Here is a 14,686-nt window from a genome sequence, read left to right as displayed (position 1 = left end):
CATGCGTCGGGTCAGAGATCACTCGACATGCGTCGGGTCAGAGGTCACTCATCATGCGTCGGGTCAGAGGTCACTCGTCATGCGTCGGGTAAGAGGTCACTCGTCATGCGTCGGGTCAGAGGTCACTCGTCATGCGTCGGGTCAGAGGTCACTCGTCATGCGATCGGGTCAGAGGTCACTCGTCATGCGTCGGGTCAGAGATCACTCGTCATGCGTCGGGTCAGAGGTCACTCGTCATGCGTCGGGTCAGAGGTCACTCTTCATGCGTTGGGTAAGAGGTCACTCGTCATGCGTCGGGTCAGAGGTCACTCGTCATGCGTCGGGTAAGAGGTCACTCGTCATGCGTCGGGTCAGAGGTCACTCGTCATTCGTCGGGTCAGAGGTCACTCGTCATGCGTCGGGTCAGAGGTCACTCGTCTTGAGTCGGGTCAGAGGTCACTCGTCATGCGATCGGGTGACAGGTCACTCGTCAAGCGTCGGGTCAGAGGTCACTCGTCATGCGATCGGGTCACAGGTCACTCGTCATGAGTCGGGTTAGAGGTCACTCGTCATGCGATCGGGTCAGAGGTCACTCGTCATGAGTCGGGTCAGAGGTCACTCGTCATGAGTCGGGTCAGAGGTCACTCGTCATGCGATCGGGTCACAGGTCACTCGTCATGCGTCAGGTCAGAGGTCACTCGTCATGCGATCGGGTCACAGGTCACTCGTCATATGTCGGGTCAGAGGTAACTCGTCATGCGTCGGGTAAGAGGTCACTCTTCATGCGTCAGGTCCGAGGTCACTCGTCATGCGTCGGGTCAGAGGTCACTCGTCATGCGATCGGGTCAGAGGTCACTCGTCATGCGATCGGGTCAGAGGTCACTCGTCATGCGTCGGGTCAGAGATCACTCGTCATGCGTCGGGTCAGAGGTCACTCGTCATGCGATCGGGTAAGAGGTCACTCGTCATGCGTCGGGTCAGAGGTCACTCTTCATGCGTCGGGTAAGAGGTCACTCGTCATGTGTCGGGTCAGAGGTCACTCGTCATGCGTCGGGTAAGAGGTCACTCGTCATGCGTCGGGTCAGAGGTCACTTGTCATGCGTCGGGTCAGAGGTCACTCGTCATGAGTCGGGTCAGAAGTCACTCGTCATGCGATCGGGTCACAGGTCACTCGTCATGTGTCGGGTCAGAGGTCACTCGTCATGCGATCGGGTCACAGGTCACTCGTCATGAGTCGGGTCAGAGGTCACTCGTCATGCGATCGGGTCAGAGGTCACTCATCATGAGTCGGGTCAGAGGTCACTCGTCATGAGTCGGGTCAGAAGTCACTCGTCATGCGATCGGGTCACAGGTCACTCGTCATGCGTCAGGTCAGAGGTCACTCGTCATGCGATCGGGTCACAGGTCACTCGTCATGAGTCGGGTCACAGGTAACTCGTCATGAGTCGGGTCAGAGGTTACTCGTCATGCGATCGGGTCAGAGGTCACTCGTCATGCGTCGGGTCAGAGGTCACTCTTCATGCGTCGGTCAGAGGGCACTCGTCATGCTTCGGGTCAGAGGGCACTCGTCATGCGTCGGGTCAGAGGTCGCTCTTCATAAGTCAGGTCAGAGGTCACTCGTCATGAGTCGGGTCAGAAGTCACTAGTCATGTGTCGGGTCACAGGTCACTCTTCATGCGTCGGGTCAGAGGTCACTCGTCATGCGTCGGGTCAGAGGTCACTCATCATGCGTCGGGTCAGAGGGCACTCCTCATGCGATCGGATCAGAGGTCACTCGTCATGAGTCGGGTCAGAGGGCACTCGTCATGCGTCGGGTCAGAGGTCACTCTTCATGAGTCGGGTCAGAGGTCACTCGTCATGCGTCGGGTCAGAGGTCACTCATCATGCGTCGGGTCAGAGGGCACTCCTCATGCGATCGGATCAGAGGTCACTCGTCATGAGTCGGGTCAGAGGGCACTCGTCATGCGTCGGGTCAGAGGTCACTCTTCATGAGTCGGGTCAGAGGTCACTCGTCATGCGATCGGGTCAGAGGTCACTCGTCATGCGTCAGGTCAGAGGTCACTCTTCATGAGTCGGGTAAGAGGTCACTCGTCATGAGTCGGGTCAGAAGTCACTAGTCATGCGTCGGGTCAGAGGTCACTAGTCATGCGTCGGGTCAGAGGTCACTCGTCATGCATCGGGTCAGAGGTCACTCGTCATGAGTCGGGTTAGAGGTCACTCGTCATGAGTCGGGTCAGAAGTCACTAGTCATGCGATCGGGTAAGAGGTCACTCGTCATGCGTCGGGTCAGAGGTCACTCTTCATGCGTCGGGTCAGAGGTCACTCTTCATGCGTCGGGTCAGAGCTCACTCTTCATGCGTCGGGTCAGAGCTCACTCTTCATGCGTCGGGTCAGAGGTCACTCGTCATGCGTCGGGTCAGAGGTCACTCGTCATGCGTCGGGTCAGAGGTCACTCTTCTGCCAGAACTCGATTCGTGTACGGCTGTTACTGGAAGCCAGTGATTATAGTTTATAAAGTTAAAAATATGGATATTTTTCTTACAAAAATGCGGATTACTTTTATGATGGATGGATGCAATTTTTTGGCTTCAAAATCTAAGTTACTATTCACTCCCATTATAAAGCTTGGTAGAGCCAGAATTTGCCTTTAAAACATATTTTGTTATCTGAGATTAGGCTTCACCATGTGTTCTTAAAGTCTGCATGAACTGGAGGTTGTGACCAACTTTATTTCAGTATTGCATCATTTCTGAGTGAAAGAGTGATTAAGAAAGTTCTGCCCAACCCAGCCAACTGACTTCAGCAGAGAAGAAACGCCATTTCAGAGGGAACGCAAAGATTTTACTAAACAAAAACCAAGTATTTTTGGTGGATTATCCTGCACTGATGAATTGTTCACCACTAGACTAGTAATGTGCGATAACTAAGTAAATAGTATCAATTTTGATTTCTTGGAGTCTATAAGGCAAAACAACATTTGCCTTTATTGATCCAAAAAGGCATTCAAATTTAAGTTAATGAAAATTTGGGGCTGGAAATGTGCTTTATTATTGTCACAAGAGGAATAGGTAGGTATAATAGGCTTCATTTTTTTATTCCTATGGTTTTGGCATGAAACATGATCTAGACATGTGAGATTAAACATACTGATTGCTTTTAAAAATGGATTTATATTCTCATCAGCTGCATATATTACTAGCTACTTCATTTCAAAGTTGGTCTGACTGGTATTTTTCTCCACTGTACAGTGTAGTGTAACTCCCATTCAAGTTTCTCATGACATTGTATATCTACAGTAAATACATATTGCACAGGGTAAATATTGATATTACTTACTATAGATATCATGGACCATATCACGCATAATCCATATGTATGATACACAAAACCATATGTGATAGGGCTTTTATTTTTAGCACCATGATAGCCTTGTGGGTTTTTTATAGTCTGGTTTTGCATATGGCCAGTCTTCACAGACACATGTGCAGAATACTAAATGATTGTGATGAGTCATTCCACTGCAGATCCTCACGGTTTTCGCTGACCGACGGCAGGGACTGGGTGTGTGGATAGATGTGTATGTGGATAGTCTCATAGACAATATGTTATGCAGATGCGATGGAAATAACAAAACAAACCAAAAAAAAACAACCTTTGCCAACCTTTTGTTTTGAATGAGTCATGAGTTGCATTAAAAAAGTAAAAAAAGTTCATATTTACGAGTTGGGAAGTCGCAATTTCAACATCAGATGCGTTTATGTCACTTTTCGTCTGAGCAAGATGGCGGTGGACCTTCTCTTAACTCTTTCCCGCCTGCATTTTTAAATATGTTGCTAGCCAGCAACACTCGAATGTGGGTAAGGTTAGTTTAAAAAACTAAATGTTGAACAAAAAGCTGAGAAAATCGCATTTTTGTCAAAGACTACGTCCGTATTCAGAACGATGATCAGAACATAGTTCGAGTCCATCAACACCACGGAGCTACAGTCATTTATCATGGAATCGACATTTCATTTGGTACCGTTATGCAGTTTTGATTTATATGCTGTTGTATGGTGATCACGTTAGCACAGAGGTCTGCTGTCCTGCAGAGTTTATTTCCAACCTGCTTCAGCACAACTGTCTGTGATTTTCAAGCGACTTGATTAGCTGGTTCAGGTGTGTTTGATTAGGGTTGAAGACCTCTACGTTACCATACTTTTGCTTCTATCCGCTCCTGGTTTACACCAGTGGCGTAGCCATGAGGGGGCCTGGGTGGGCCTAGCCCCCCTCATTTACATGTCCGGCCCCTCAGATTTCTGATTGCTTAATAAAAAATAAAAAAAACTTTAGGAGGCAAAATATTTTTTTAGTGATTATGTGAATTACACTGCGCAAACCAAAGAAATAGGCCTACTACCCACCGGATGAAGAAGGGTTTCCTCTCAGTCTCCACAGTAGCCTACATAAAATATTCATTTTATTTTATTTTATTTTTCGTGTTCGCATTTATGAGGAAAAAACAATGTTACGGACGTGTTCTCCGTTACGTGAGCGCTCTGAAAGCGGCACTAAAAGATGCTTTAAAACTTTCACAGAGACATCAAAAAGAAAGCACAAACCCTTTCTTTAACCTGAATTTCATTTTGTATTAATTGTATCTTAATTTTAATGAATGTTTCATCAACCAATTGCCTGGATTTAATAAATAAGAAGTAAATATAGCAGACGATAGATAATCAGCATATAAGGTAGCCTACTTGCATCACATGTCTACTTTTAAACAGAACAATTCAAAACGAAAGAAAACAGACTACAGACTGCTCTCTGCTTATGTAATCCTTATGAAATGTGCATTTCTCTCTGGCGCGTTCACTACTGAATATCGTGAGTCACTAGGCATCGTCAACTTCATCTTAGCCGACAAAGAAAACACTTGTTTATTAATAAACAATTAAAATATCTCCTTGCTATATTTTACATATTCATAATCATTACTTTTGCCGGTTCTTTGTGACAGCTTTTAGGTGCTTTATTGGCAGCGCCACCCTTACATGTTACATGAGTCGCCACCGCATCACCGCACCCACCAGAATAATTCTGGCTATATATATATATACATATATCCTATATATATATATATATATATATATATATATATATGTTGCCCCCTCGTTTAAAGACGGGACCCCCAAAAATAAAATTCTGGCTACGCCCCTGGTTTACACAGATCTTCTCCTTCGCCCCCTGCCGTATAACAGTGAAAACAGGGATCGCCGGAATAACTCGTCAATGGCGAGGAAGCATTGTGTTACAAATGATGGAAAAACTTGTCAATGGTGGGGAAAGGGTTAATATTCAGTAGCTATTGTAAGACTCTATTGAATAAGAAAAAATGAACTGAATTGAGCTGGATGATGAGATCACTGATTTCTGCAGAGCTGAATTATTGCTGATTTGACTTCTTTTCATAATTGATGAATTTTGTTATTGACAATGTTATTGAAATGAACTGAATCAAACACTGAACTGACTCAAAGTGAATAATGACTATTGTCGTCTGTAGAGCTGCTTATGGATAAATTGAACTCATTTCATAACTGATCAACGTTACACTGTTATTAAACTTAACTGAATCAACACTAAACATGTAAGAGAACTCGCTGTTTGCAGATATGACACCTTCATAATCATGACATGACACAGTGGTTTTATGGAGGTTTTATGCATGTTTATGACAACTGTCATTAAGTGTCATTCGCTCAATTATGACATTTTTAATGCAAATATGACATTGTTTGAGATGTCTTTGTTATGACACCTTGACATAAACCAATACATCATAACCTGTCAGTGTCTTGGTAATGACAACTTGACATTACTAGACAACACAACCTGTCATAAATATGTCATAAACATGACATAGCAGATTAATTATCAAATATTAAGAAACCACTTAGCTGCATGGGTTAACATTACATTAAACTGTCAGGTGGCTGGTTTTGACATTGGCTGTCATGAGGCCATTATAACATTTTAATGACAAATTCAATTTGTACCACTGTAGTTGAGGTCAAAATATTCATGACACAGTTATAATGGCCTCATCATGCCATATTTGGCATCATATTAGCATTAAAAATGTCATAATTGAGCAAATGACACTTAATGACAGTTGTCATAAACATGCATAAAACCTCCTTCATATTCATGACATGATTATGAAGGTGGAATGTCAGTCTTATGCACACCCCTTCAAGTAAAGTGTTACCAAAATGACTTTTGGGATGGCCATCGCTGAGCTTGGGATTCCAGAGCTAATGCTGGGGTATTAGAAATAGCTCTTAAAAGTTGCAAAATCCTTCTCATTTAATAGATTGCATGAAGGAAATTATTTGTCAAAAGGGAGCAACTGTAGTTAACTGTATAGTATAATATTTCAAGTGGACATAAAAATAGACTTAATTATTATGAAAATTACTGATTTATCTTTGATTTATTTTATTTTAAATACAGGACAGTAAACAGTCAGCACTATTTTTGAAAGTGATCAAAGCTATGAGGCACTGGAAAATATGAACTAAAAATAAGGCTCAATCCCTTATCTGGGTTGGTGTTACTCAGAAGGGCACACTTTAATAACAGGGATTGGTCTGAATAGGCCTTAATCTAGAGCGAGACCCAAACAGATGTGGCAAAAAGATGTTTCAATTTTTTAAATCTGGTATTTTTTTAAGTTAACAATCAGAAACCAAGGAAAGAGAATCAATCAAACAGTGCATTGGTGGTGTTTATTTATTTTATTTCCTGTGGGTTTGACTCATTCTACAATCTGCAAGATTACTGGAAATGCCTCCATGTCACACATACGCAGACTTACTCATCTTCCATGACGAGTAAATCCCATGAAATAAACGGAGGGTTTTAATATCTGTACTGGTATAGCCACGAGAGCAGTGAATGGACTGCCAATATGGCCAATAGATGGAATCATAAGCCAGTTATTAATGGGATAATCCCTGAATAAGCTTTATACATTTAATACTTCAAGTGTAGGGTTTGAAATGAACTTTTTCACTCATTGAATGTCTGAAATCCATAATCATTTGAAAATGGGCAAACTGGGCAAACAACAGTAAACTGTTGTTACTTGTTGTTACATCAACAAGTAACAACACTGCTCTTTTTGTATGATTTATCAAAATTCAGAGACAACTTTAGCCTGGGAAAACCCAGACAACTTCTGGTAAATTTAGATTTGCTCTGAAAGTTAGTCTGGCAAAGAGCTCATTCAAGCCCATTTCCAATCCGTCGAAATCGAGGCACCAATCAGAAACGTTGGGGCGGGCTTTACACGATGACGACAGCGCTGGGATTTTGAAGCAGATTTTGTAGCCTACATTACAAAGATGGATGCCGCCGTCGAACATCACTCGTTCCAATCAGCTATCGCGTCTGTTTTAAGCGAATTGAACGTTTCCTTTTAGTTAAAAACCGAGCAAAGAACAACACTCGGAGATGTGTCTCCGCCGCTCTGCATACGTCATCTCCTTCATCGCTCTGATTGGGTTTAGGTCTATCCGCGACGTCCGTTGGTGACGCCCCTCTGGAAATGATTTGTCTATGACGCTTTGCCAGACCATAACTCAGTTACAACTGAGAATGCTCTGGTTTTAACCAGGCTAAGACAACATTGTACAACTTACTCATCTATAAATTACTGGTACACTCTAAGAAATGCTGGGTTGTTTTAACCAAAATTTTGGGTCAAATATTTAACCCAATGTTTGAGTTTGTCCATATTTGACCCAAAATTGGGTTAAAACAACCCAGCATTTTTTAGAGTGGTAAAAAAAGCTGAACATGTTTTTCTGGATGCCAAAAGGAAACAAAGGAGCTCATTTTTGTCTCTGTTTCTGCAGACAAGCATCCGCAGGGACACACTAGACGACTGGTCATGAATGAGGGGCTAATTTTAGCTCTGACGTGGATCTAAATGACCACAGCACAAGACGGCTCACATGGATCTCCAGGGATTGAGTTGTTATAATGGGATGGCTGGAAGGAAAAGGGCACACTGGTCTAAGAACAGTGCTAATAGATTCACCTGGACAATATATCTCACATATGCAGTGTGAAAGCTGATTCGATTCGCATTTTGTCAAACTACTCATTATTTCATGTAGTTAAACTGAAAAACATCATGTGTAGAGTGGAGTCACTTGTATTTAAGTTAATACTTGTACTAAACTATCACTTCTGCTTGTACTATATTTTGATTTATGTTTAAATTGTTCATTAAAAAAATAACACTGGATTCCCCGTTGTAATTCCCGTTTATCACTGTAAAGCTGCTTGTTAATGTGTAAACCGCTATAGAAATGAAGGTGACTTGACTGTTTCGTTATAAATATGGTGATTCTCTCTAAGTTTGACACCCAAATTAATTAATGAAATCGTCATTTGAATCGAACCATGTCATGTCAACAAATGTATATTATCATGTCAATTATTTAGCTTTTAGCCCCAACAGCAGAGGTGCTCTTTACTCCAAATACCATACTTACATATTCTTCAATTATTGAAAAACTGTTGATTTAATGAATTTAAAGACATTTGTCTCAAAATATATTTGGTAATTTTACAGAATCAACACTGCTTTGCCTCCCGTGAACACGTCGAGGATCAGAAAATTTTCCACGTACAGTGAAACACAGATGTTTAGGAAAGTGCTGCAGTGAGTTTTTTTCTCATTTGTTACCATGGTTTCTGCATAGTTACACACCCAGGGCCCGTTTCAATAAGGAGGTTCAACCAACTCTGAGTTAAAACTTGAACTCTGAGTTGACTTACCCTGAGATGGGAAAGTCAGAGTTTTCGGTTACAGAACAGCTGAAATGAGTAAGTTCAATGAACTCTAAGTTGACTGACTCTTGAGTTAAGCGCGTGCACCACAACTATAAAAAGCCATTATCAATGGAGCGCAGATATTATGAGTCACCATGGTAACAGCGCCAGACAAAAAGAGGTCTGCATATTTCTCACCAGCAATACACAAAAAATAATAATTTTAAGCAACACGGTAGCCACGGCGATCTAGGGAGTTAGTTTGGGAGAAAATAGTTGCTCGAATCAATGCATAAGTTTACATTTTAATTACTGTTATACAGTGTTGGGTGTAAATACCAAGTAATCTAAATACTGTCATGTAGTTAAAGGGATTACTCTTAATTCTTCTGTAATATAAAGTAAAATATGATGTCATTGCATTAAATACTGCATAGACTATAGAACAATTCTGTTTAAAACAATAGTGGATTTAACATAACATTTTTAAAAGGTATATTTTTAATGTAACCTTCACTCTCTACACACTTTGAATTATTCAAGAATAATTCATTGTATATTGTTAATTTGAAAGCATTAAAAGTGCAGTTTTGTCTTGAGGTTGATATGGGATTAAGAAAGTAATTAGTAATAAGTAGACCAATACTTTCTAGAGATAATAATAATTACATTAATCTAATTACACTGTTGAAGATGTCATTTGTAGTTAGTAATTAATAACTATTTTAGAGTAACTTACCCAACTGTTATAATATCAGAGGTGAAACTGGAATAACAGTATGTTATTCAACCTAATTTTAATTTTCATGTAGGTGCAATCCTGCAGGCATTAAAAGAACATGGCAGCAGCTGAAAATGAAATATAAAAACATAATTCAATCAGGTAAGGCTTGAGCATATCATGGATGTAGGGTACCTGACTTTACAAGCATTTGACGTGCAAAAGTGCAAAAGCATTTTTGACATTGAACATTTAATTGTATTAATTAGACCTTTCTCATTTGACTTCTACTCAGCCAACAGAAAGACCACAAAGATGGAGATGGAGATGCAGAGGAGATGGAGATGAAGATGCAGAGGAGATGGAGATGAAGATGCAGAGAAGATGGAGATGCAGAGAAGATGGAGATGCAGAGGAGATGGAGATGGAGATGCAGAGGAGATGGAGATGAAGAGAAGATGGAGATGCAGAGGAGAAGGAGATGGAGATGCAGAGGAGAAGGAGATGGAGATGCAGAGGAGATGGAGATGGAGATGCAGAGGAGATGGAGATGGAGATGCAGAGGAGATGGAGATGGAGATGCAGAGGAGATGGAGATGAAGAGAAGATGGAGATGCAGAGGAGAAGGAGATGGAGATGCAGAGGAGATGGAGATGAAGAGAAGATGGAGATGAAGATGAAGATGGAGATGCAGAGGAGATGGAGATGGAGATGCAGATGAAGATGCAGAGGAGATGGAGATGGAGATGCAGAGGAGATGGAGATGAGGATGCAGAGGAGATGGAGATGAGGATGCAGAGGAGATGGAGATGAAGATGCAGAGGAGATGAAGATGAAGATGCAGAGGAGATGGAGATGGAGATGCAGAGGAGATGGAGATGAAGATGCAGAGGAGATGAAGATGAAGATGCAGAGGAGATGGAGATGAAGATGCAGAGGAGATGGAGATGAAGATGCAGAGGAGATGGAGATGAAGATGCAGAGGAGATGGAGATGGAGATGAAGATGGAGATGCAGAGGACATGGAGATGAGGATGCAGAGGAGATGGAGATGAAGATGCAGAGGAGATGAAGATGAAGATGCAGAGGAGATGGAGATGAAGATGCAGAGGAGATGGAGATGAAGATGCAGAGGAGATGGAGATGAGGATGCAGAGGAGATGGAGATGGAGATGCAGAGGAGATGGAGATGAAGATGCAGAGGAGATGGAGATGAAGATGCAGAGGAGATGGAGATGAAGATGCAGAGGAGATGGAGATGAAGATGCAGAGGAGATGGAGATGAGGATGCAGAGGAGATGGAGATGGAGATGCAGAGGAGATGGAGATGAGGATGCAGAGGAGATGGAGATGAGGATGCAGAGGAGATGGAGATGGAGATGAGGATGCAGAGGAGATGGAGATGGAGATGCAGAGGAGATGGAGATGAAGATGCAGAGGAGATGGAGATGAAGATGCAGAGGAGATGGAGATGAGGATGCAGAGGAGATGGAGATGAAGATGCAGAGGAGATGGAGATGAGGATGCAGAGGAGATGGAGATGGAGATGCAGAGGAGATGGAGATGAGGATGCAGAGGAGATGGAGATGAAGATGGAGAGGAGATGGAGATGAAGATGCAGAGGAGATGGAGATGAGGATGCAGAGGAGATGGAGATGAGGATGCAGAGGAGATGGAGATGGAGATGCAGAGGAGATGGAGATGGAGATGCAGAGGAGATGGAGATGAAGATGCAGAGGAGATGGAGATGAAGATGCAGAGGAGATGGAGATGAGGATGCAGAGGAGATGGAGATGAGGATGCAGATGGAGATGGAGATGAAGATGCAGAGGAGATGGAGATGAGGATGCAGAGGAGATGGAGATGGAGATGGAGATGCAGAGGAGATGGAGATGGAGATGCAGATGAAGATGCAGAGGAGATAGAGATGGAGATGCAGAGGAGATGGAGATGAGGATGCAGAGGAGATGGAGATGAGGATGCAGAGGAGATGGAGATGAAGATGCAGAGGAGATGAAGATGAAGATGCAGAGGAGATGGAGATGGAGATGCAGAGGAGATGGAGATGAAGATGCAGAGGAGATGAAGATGAAGATGCAGAGGAGATGGAGATGAAGATGCAGAGGAGATGGAGATGAAGATGCAGAGGAGATGGAGATGAAGATGCAGAGGAGATGGAGATGGAGATGAAGATGGAGATGCAGAGGACATGGAGATGAGGATGCAGAGGAGATGGAGATGAAGATGCAGAGGAGATGAAGATGAAGATGCAGAGGAGATGGAGATGAAGATGCAGAGGAGATGGAGATGAAGATGCAGAGGAGATGGAGATGAGGATGCAGAGGAGATGGAGATGGAGATGCAGAGGAGATGGAGATGAAGATGCAGAGGAGATGGAGATGAAGATGCAGAGGAGATGGAGATGAAGATGCAGAGGAGATGGAGATGAAGATGCAGAGGAGATGGAGATGAGGATGCAGAGGAGATGGAGATGGAGATGCAGAGGAGATGGAGATGAGGATGCAGAGGAGATGGAGATGAGGATGCAGAGGAGATGGAGATGGAGATGAGGATGCAGAGGAGATGGAGATGGAGATGCAGAGGAGATGGAGATGAAGATGCAGAGGAGATGGAGATGAAGATGCAGAGGAGATGGAGATGAGGATGCAGAGGAGATGGAGATGAAGATGCAGAGGAGATGGAGATGAGGATGCAGAGGAGATGGAGATGGAGATGCAGAGGAGATGGAGATGAGGATGCAGAGGAGATGGAGATGAAGATGGAGAGGAGATGGAGATGAAGATGCAGAGGAGATGGAGATGAGGATGCAGAGGAGATGGAGATGAGGATGCAGAGGAGATGGAGATGGAGATGCAGAGGAGATGGAGATGGAGATGCAGAGGAGATGGAGATGAAGATGCAGAGGAGATGGAGATGAAGATGCAGAGGAGATGGAGATGAGGATGCAGAGGAGATGGAGATGAGGATGCAGATGGAGATGGAGATGAAGATGCAGAGGAGATGGAGATGAGGATGCAGAGGAGATGGAGATGGAGATGCAGAGGAGATGGAGATGGAGATGCAGAGGAGATGGAGATGGAGATGCAGAGGAGATGGAGATGCAGAGGAGATGGAGATGAGGATGTAGAGGAGATGGAGATGAAGATGCAGAGAAGATGGAGATGAAGATGCAGAGGAGATGGAGATGAGGATGCAGAGGAGATGGAGATGGAGATGCAGAGGAGATGGAGATGAGGATGCAGAGGAGATGGAGATGAAGATGGAGAGGAGATGGAGATGAAGATGCAGAGGAGATGGAGATGAGGATGCAGAGGAGATGGAGATGAGGATGCAGAGGAGATGGAGATGGAGATGCAGAGGAGATGGAGATGGAGATGCAGAGGAGATGGAGATGAAGATGCAGAGGAGATGGAGATGAAGATGCAGAGGAGATGGAGATGAGGATGCAGAGGAGATGGAGATGAAGATGCAGAGGAGATGGAGATGAGGATGCAGAGGAGATGGAGATGAAGATGCAGAGGAGATGGAGATGAAGATGCAGAGGAGATGGAGATGAGGATGCAGATGGAGATGGAGATGAAGATGCAGAGGAGATGGAGATGAGGATGCAGAGGAGATGGAGATGGAGATGCAGAGGAGATGGAGATGGAGATGCAGAGGAGATGGAGATGGAGATGCAAAGGAGATGGAGATGCAGAGGAGATGGAGATGGAGATGCAGAGGAGATGGAGATGAAGAGAAGATGGAGATGCAGAGGAGATGGAGATGAAGATGCAGAGGAGATGGAGATGAACATGCAGAGAAGATGGAGATGCAGAGAAGATGGAGATGCAGAGGAGATGGAGATGGAGATGCAGAGGAGATGGAGATGAAGAGAAGATGGAGATGCAGAGGAGATGGAGATGGAGATGCAGAGGAGATGGAGATGAAGAGAAGATGGAGATGAAGATGAAGATGGAGATGCAGAGGAGATGGAGATGGAGATGCAGATGAAGATGCAGAGGAGATGGAGATGGAGATGCAGAGGAGATGGAGATGAGGATGCAGAGGAGATGGAGATGAGGATGCAGAGGAGATGGAGATGAAGATGCAGAGGAGATGGAGATGAAGATGCAGAGGAGATGGAGATGGAGATGCAGAGGAGATGGAGATGAGGATGCAGAGGAGATGGAGATGAAGATGCAGAGGAGATGGAGATGAGGATGCAGAGGAGATGGAGATGAAGATGCAGAGGAGATGGAGATGAAGATGCAGAGGAGATGGAGATGAGGATGCAGAGGAGATGGAGATGCAGAGGAGATGGAGATGAGGATGCAGAGTAGATGGAGATGAAGATGCAGAGAAGATGGAGATGAAGATGCAGAGGAGATGGAGATGAGGATGCAGAGGAGATGGAGATGGAGATGCAGAGGAGATGGAGATGAGGATGCAGAGGAGATGGAGATGAAGATGGAGAGGAGATGGAGATGAGGATGCAGAGGAGATGGAGATGAGGATGCAGAGGAGATGGAGATGGAGATGCAGAGGAGATGGAGATGGAGATGCAGAGGAGATGGAGATGAAGATGCAGAGGAGATGGAGATGAAGATGCAGAGGAGATGGAGATGAGGATGCAGAGGAGATGGAGATGAGGATGCAGATGGAGATGGAGATGAAGATGCAGAGGAGATGGAGATGAGGATGCAGATGGAGATGGAGATGAGGATGCAGATGGAGATGGAGATGAAGATGCAGAGGAGATGGAGATGAGGATGCAGAGGAGATGGAGATGGAGATGCAGAGGAGATGGAGATGGAGATGCAGAGGAGATGGAGATGGAGATGCAGAGGAGATGGAGATGCAGAGGAGATGGAGATGGAGATGCAGAGGAGATGGAGATGAAGATGCAGAGGAGATGGAGATGAAGATGCAGAGGAGATGGAGATGGAGATGCAGAGGAGATGGAGATGGAGATGCAGAGGAGATGGACATGAGGATGCAGAGGAGATGGAGATGAAGATGCAGAGGAGATGGAGATGAGGATGCAGAGGAGATGGAGATGGAGATGCAGAGGAGATGGAGATGGAGATGCAGAGGAGATGGAGATGAAGATGCAGAGGAGATGGAGATGGACATGAAGATGCAGAGGAGATGGAGATG

At 44.2% G+C, this 14,686-nt stretch overlaps 1 long non-coding RNA gene across 1 annotated transcript; it reads left to right on the top strand.

Moving 5' to 3' along the window:
* The first annotated feature begins 503 nt into the window (after positions 1 to 503).
* Positions 504 to 1,531, top strand: LOC130089434 (uncharacterized). The gene is made up of 3 exons (XR_008807574.1): positions 504 to 540; positions 937 to 1,118; positions 1,463 to 1,531. It is a non-coding gene; the product is annotated as an uncharacterized LOC130089434 (long non-coding RNA).
* The last annotated feature ends 13,155 nt before the right edge of the window (positions 1,532 to 14,686 follow it).

The sequence above is a fragment of the Rhinichthys klamathensis genome, unplaced genomic scaffold, assembly GCF_029890125.1.
Source record: "Rhinichthys klamathensis goyatoka isolate OS25496 unplaced genomic scaffold, OSU_Roscu_1.1 h1tg000132l_1, whole genome shotgun sequence".
NCBI lineage: Eukaryota > Metazoa > Chordata > Actinopteri > Cypriniformes > Leuciscidae > Rhinichthys > Rhinichthys klamathensis.
Note: the sequence above shows the minus strand (reverse complement) of the source record. Positions and strands in the feature narration are given on the sequence as shown.